Consider the following 6,000-nt stretch of genomic DNA (forward strand, 5'->3'; position numbering starts at 1 on the left):
CACACACACACACACACACACACACACACTGAAAGCTAAAGATACACTGCCGATGTAAGCCTGGAAAAAAATAAAGAAAACTAGGATACAAAAAAACACACACACACACACACACAAGAAAAGGAATCCGAATCGATGCCAATAAACTTAGAAAACCGAGAACTTTTATATGGGAAGATTCAGAAAAGAAATAGAGAGAGAGAAAAAAAAAGAAAAGAAAAACAGAAGGTAGCATACAAGACAACGAAAAAAGAATGAAAACATTTTAACAGCTGATAAAAGAGATCAACATTACGAAGGAAAGGAGGAAAGGAGAGGAGAGTGAGAGGCCTGATGGGATGGTGATGAAGGAGGGAAAGGGAGGGAGAGAAGGATGGAGGGGGTGAGAGAGGGAGGGAAATAAGTAGGAAACCAGAGAGGGATGAGAGAGTATGAGTGTGAAGCGATGGAAGGAAGGAAAGGAATGGAGAGAGAGAGAGAGAGAGAGAGAGAGAGAGAGAGAGAGAGAGAGAGAGAGAGAGAGAGAGAGAGAGAGAGAGAGAGAGAGAGAGAGAGGCCAACAGATGCACCCCTCGTCGTCGTAAACACAAAACACACACCGCCACGAGGTATTCCATTCCCACGTAATAAGCAAGGCCGAGGGGCACACACATACACACACATACAGACAACCACCGCCCCACTGGCCCCCCTTCGCCCCCCCCTCTCTCTCTCTCTCTCTCTCTCTCTCTCTCTACAGGGCCTCCGTGGAGCTTGGGCTGCCGACGCGGCGCCTCCCGGGGATCTTCAACACCGTAAATCTAATATCTTGTTCCCTGATGAGGCCAAAAATGATTTTCCGAAAGCCACTCCTCGCTACCCACCGACAAGAGGGGCGTAGACCACCACTCCTCGGCGGCGGCGGTGACGGAGCGGCCCCAAGGCTGGAAATCTCTTGTCTCCTGCCGGGAACGAAGCCCTTGAACCCTTCACTGCGGGACTCGCTGCTGCGCCTCCCCGTGTGTCTGTTTGTCAAGGGCTTACACTAATGACAAAGGACTCGCTGTGTTATCATTGCACGGATAAGATGATGACACTGATGTTTATGATAATGAAATAGTGACGTCAGGTTTGAGCCCAGCGAGGGGAGGAAAGGAGAGTGAGGACAGGGAGGGGAGCCAGTGAGGGAAGGAGGAGGTGAAGGAGGTGGTGGGAAGAGGGGAGGGGAGGAGGGGGAGAACGGGAAAATGGATATGAAGGGGGAGAGAGAAGGGGCGTGCAGGATGAGTGAGGTTGAGGGAGCGAGAGGACTATCTCTCTGTGTGTGTGTGTGTGTGTGTGTGTGTGTGTGTGTGTGTGTTGCGTCACTCAGGTGCAGCAAACACTCATATCTCGCCAGGTAGCTTATAATACCCAATAAAACCTCTCCCTTACGAACACACACACACCCACACACACACACACACACACACACACACACACACACGGCCCAGCACAAACCTCTCCCATCCCTCAAGAAAAACACGAAGGTAGTTGTCACGGAAAAATACCAACTTGCCAGAACCAGAGTCCAAAGCTGCTTACCTTCTCTCCCTCATCCTCCCTCTCTCCCTCCCTGGCCTGCAAATACCTGGCGTGCTAGAGAGAGAGAGAGAGAGAGAGAGAGAGAGAGAGAGAGAGAGAGAGAGAGAGAGAGAGGCTCCACTCCTTTCCTCTCCCTTTCTCTAATCCCGCCTCTCCTCGCCTCACCCAAGTTAGTAACGGATAAGGAAGCTCTAGAGTACAAGACCCAAAAACTCCCTCTTCACAATATGTCTGTCGAAAGAACCACCACCACAGATCCCCCCACCCTCTCTCTCTCTCTCTCTCTCTCTCTCTCTCTCTCTCTCTCTCTCTCTCTCTCTCTCTCTCTCTCTCTCTCTCTCACGGAGACAACAACAACGATGAGTGGTCGGTCGGTCACGCAGGACAAACACGGTTCTTCAAAGTTAAGTGTGACGCTAACCCATCTCTCTCTCTCTCTCTCTCTCTCTCTCTCTCTCTCTCTCTCTCTCTCTCTCTCTCTCTCTCTCTCTCTCCCACCTCCTCCTCTGCCTGAGACTCACTCGCGGGTTTTCCTTAAGTCTGAGTGCAAATAGATTTAAACACCATTGCTCTGCGGCGACCACAACAACACAGCACAACACTTTCCACCTCCTCCTTCTCCTCCTCTTCCTCCTTCCTCCAGTGGCTGTGGAAGGAGGAGGAGGAGGAGGAGGAGGAGGAGGTGTTTGTTATGCTAATGTTAATGGTTACCGCGAGGAGCTGTCTAGATGGATCTCACGACCGAAAATCAAAAATTCTCCTGCCGTGTGTATATAAGGCTGAGGGGCGACTGTGGGAGGTACGCAGGTAATGCCTCAGTTTGTATCAGTGAAAAGAGAATTCTTGAAGGCTCGTTTTACGTCGTTATACTTAAGAAAAATAATGTAAAAATGTATCTGAATAGTTCCCCCTCCCATTTTTTTTAATCCGTCTACGTTTTTCTTTTCGTATATTTTCTTTGTCAGCAGAGATGTGCATGGGCGTATTTGAGTTTAAACGTTTACAGAGGCAATTTTCAAGCTTCGTAAAATGATTTATTATTAGTCAGCAAGGAGTAAACAAAAATATGTCGCTCCTGGAAGAGTAACTAGAGGTAATTTCTAACGCCTTCTTCACGACAAACACCATCTCAAATAAAAATAGTATTCAGGATTATAATAAACTGATGCTGTGGTACTGAAAGAATCAATATCGTGTGTGTTTCTTATCTGTTCCTCGCATTAAGAAGCAACGTGAGCCAAAGCTGGGAAAAAAAAAAAAAGTGCAAATACTGAAAATATGTTTCTCCTGTCAAAGAGACGTTGACATAAAGGTAACACTCACCATGCTCCCTGGAGGCGTGGTCAGGCCAGTACATCTGTGAGTGATAGCAAAAGAAAACTGAAGTAAGTGCAGGTAAATGGAATATATTCATACATACTATGCCTACAGATATTAAATGAACGTAGATGTATGTACACAAAGATGCACGATAAAGGTAATGCCGAGCTTGTATCACCACACACACACACACACACACACACACACACACACACACACACACACACACACACACACACAAAGTTGACTGTCCTGTTTAGAATATTGCATAAGCAGCTCTGCATGTCCCTGTCAATTGTAAATACTTATATAGGAAACATTCACATGCACACACACACACACACACGCAACAACATCCATCTAAGGAAAGTAATCCATCCACCTATCTACACCCACACACACACACACACACACACACACACACACACACACACACACACACACACACACACACACACACACATGCAGACACACACACACACACACACACACACACACACACACACACACAAAGGACTAGACAGCCGACACGCTAAACACCTTTCCGACATAACATTACAAGAACAAGTATCTGGCAGCCTATCAGTGCTCATAGTGTGTTATCGACGAGCCATTTACTGCTTATCAGCTACATTACTTACCTCCTCTCAGACGCCCAGCCGCGGTGAGTCTATTTACGGCTGCCTCGCTATTCCCTTGTGTGTGTGTGTGTGTGTGTGTGTGTGTGTGTGTGTGTGTGTGTGTGTGTGTGTGTGTGTGTAGCTGGAAACATTAACGGTATTTCTCACACAGTCCGCGCGCGCACACACACACACACACACACACACACACACACACAGTGATTTGCTTATTGTTATCAACCTGTAACAATTTTTAAATTTATGTGGAGTCTTTTACACACACACACACACACACACACACACACACATATACACACACTTGACGCGCACGCAGGTAAGCACGTACACCACAAACATCCCCAGTCTGTCAGCCGCCTATCAGGAGCGCCGTCACTCATCCTGATACTGAGGGCGACGGCCGCTCCTCCATGCCGCGGCGCTGACGGCGGGGAGGAGGCAGCGGAGAGGCTGAGGCGGCGTGGAGAAGGTGGGGAAGGACAGATGTGGGAGAGAGATGGGGACGGATGGAGTAAAGTGGTGATAGAGAGGAGAGATGATGACGGTGGTGGAGAGGAAGATGGAGTGAAGGTGGAAGGGAAGAGAATTGGAGGGAGGATGGAGAAAAGGAGGGAAGATGTCTTCGATGGTGAGGAGGGAGAAGGGGAAGGAGAGAAGGAGGAGTAAGGTGAAAAGAAAGGAGGAAAAGGGGAGGAAGAAGGAGAATGAGGGTATAAGGAGAGGAAGACTTCGATGAGGAGTGAACAGTGTGCAGAAAAGCGGTGTTGTTGAGGTAACTCGTGTCAATAATAAGTCAAGAGTCTGTACATAAGGTGTCTAAACATACGAGTAGTGTGGGGTCGCCTCTCGCAGTCAGTCATCAGGCTTTACACGCACACTAACTTCCTTGTGCAGACTTATGACAATTACCGTAATAATGACACACATTATATCTACAGATGTCTCGGTGTTTCACATTTCTTGCGTGCGAGTCTCCATTACATTCTGAAACTTTCCAGACCATGTATGCTAAGATTATTTTCGGATAATCGCCTCTACCTGACCCACCACCAGCACGACGCAGCTCGCTCACCTGGACAGCTCTGTGTCGGGGCTGTTTCGCTACATTTCTTATTGCACTTTTTTTCTCCCCTCTTGCAAGTTGTCATCGTGAGTCTGTCTGTCCCGTCTCCGCTTTCCATCAGGGTGTTGAACTGTCCGGGGTTGCGTGTGTTCTCTCCCTCTGTCACCAGGTTTGCCTCACGTCATATCATTGTCAGACTCTCAATCAGGTACCCCGGTGGCCTAAGGGAGGAGGCTGCTCACTTCATCTCAGCCAATTCGAGTTTTTTGCTGACCGATGTGGCGACGCGCTTCACCAGAAGGCCTGCACCGGGACAGAAGCATTGCTCAGATCACCAAGTCCACGCTTATGCTTATTAGGATCGCGTTGAGTATTTTATGCAACGTTTCATTCTCGCAAATAGTCTTTTTCCTTTTTCTTTTTGTGTTGCTTACATATGTGTGCTCGTAAACACAACAATTCTTGACAACCTCCTGTTTCGCATATGCTCTGACGGAGTTGTTGTGAGGGACGAGTTGTGTGCTGCATGCGAGCGACCATTACTTAACTAATTCCCGGCGAAAGTCCACACAAAGGAACGTGACAGGCGGAAAGACACTCCATTGTATATAAGTAGTCACATGTAGGTAACCCAGGTAATGAAGGAAGGAAGCATTTGTGAGACTTTCCAAGGACATGGAACGACACACACACACACACACACACACACACACACACACACACACACAATACAAACTTACATTATATATAATCACATGTTAGAACACCAATGTCAAACCCCGTAATAAATATGAAAGTTAAGGTGGAGCTTGATTGCACTCGGTCACGGAACAATTTCTTTGCAACAAACGATCAAATTGCCGATGTTTCTCCTCCGGCTCGACGCGTAACAGGATATCAGAACACGGAGCACCGGGAGGATGGCGCCAATAAATACAATGCAAAGTCACTATAATCACATGTGTGTGATTACAGACTTGAGAAATGGAGGTGCAGGCGGGTGATGGAACTCCGGCCGGTGTGGGAAGAGGAGGAGGAGGGAGAGGAGGGTATGGAGGTGAGGCGTCCCGTGCTGGAGGGGAAGAGGGGTGGAGGAATGGAAAGAGTGGGGTGTCGCGCGGTGAACCGGTGTTGTGGTGGAGTTAGGAGTGAGGGAATGAGTGCTTGGTGGGGTGAGGGTGAGGGAGCGTGTTACAGGCGCGGGGAAGAGGCATTGAACTGGAAGAGGTCACGGGGAGAGTTTTAAAAAGGTGTTATTTTTGACATTCGGGCGCAAGTGTGTTGGGAATGCATGAGTGAGGAGCGGTGGCAGGCTGTCAGGTGGAAGAGGAGGGGAAGGGAAGGAGGAAGGGAGGGAGGGAGGGAGGATGGTGGAAGGGCGGGAAGGTAGTAAAGCGTGGAAAGGAAAGAAAGGTG

At 48.5% G+C, this 6,000-nt stretch overlaps 1 long non-coding RNA gene across 2 annotated transcripts in view; it reads right to left on the reverse strand.

The window, feature by feature from the left end:
* The window catches only part of LOC135116245 (uncharacterized), a 256,275-nt gene that overhangs the window by 116,182 nt on the left and 134,093 nt on the right, over positions 1–6,000 (reverse strand). For both annotated transcript variants that reach the window (XR_010276223.1, XR_010276222.1), the window contains exon 3: positions 2,887–2,920. This is a non-coding gene — a long non-coding RNA (uncharacterized LOC135116245). The remainder of the gene's footprint in view (positions 1–2,886; positions 2,921–6,000) is intronic.

Source organism: Scylla paramamosain, chromosome 3 (assembly GCF_035594125.1).
Source record: "Scylla paramamosain isolate STU-SP2022 chromosome 3, ASM3559412v1, whole genome shotgun sequence".
Lineage (NCBI taxonomy): Eukaryota > Metazoa > Arthropoda > Malacostraca > Decapoda > Portunidae > Scylla > Scylla paramamosain.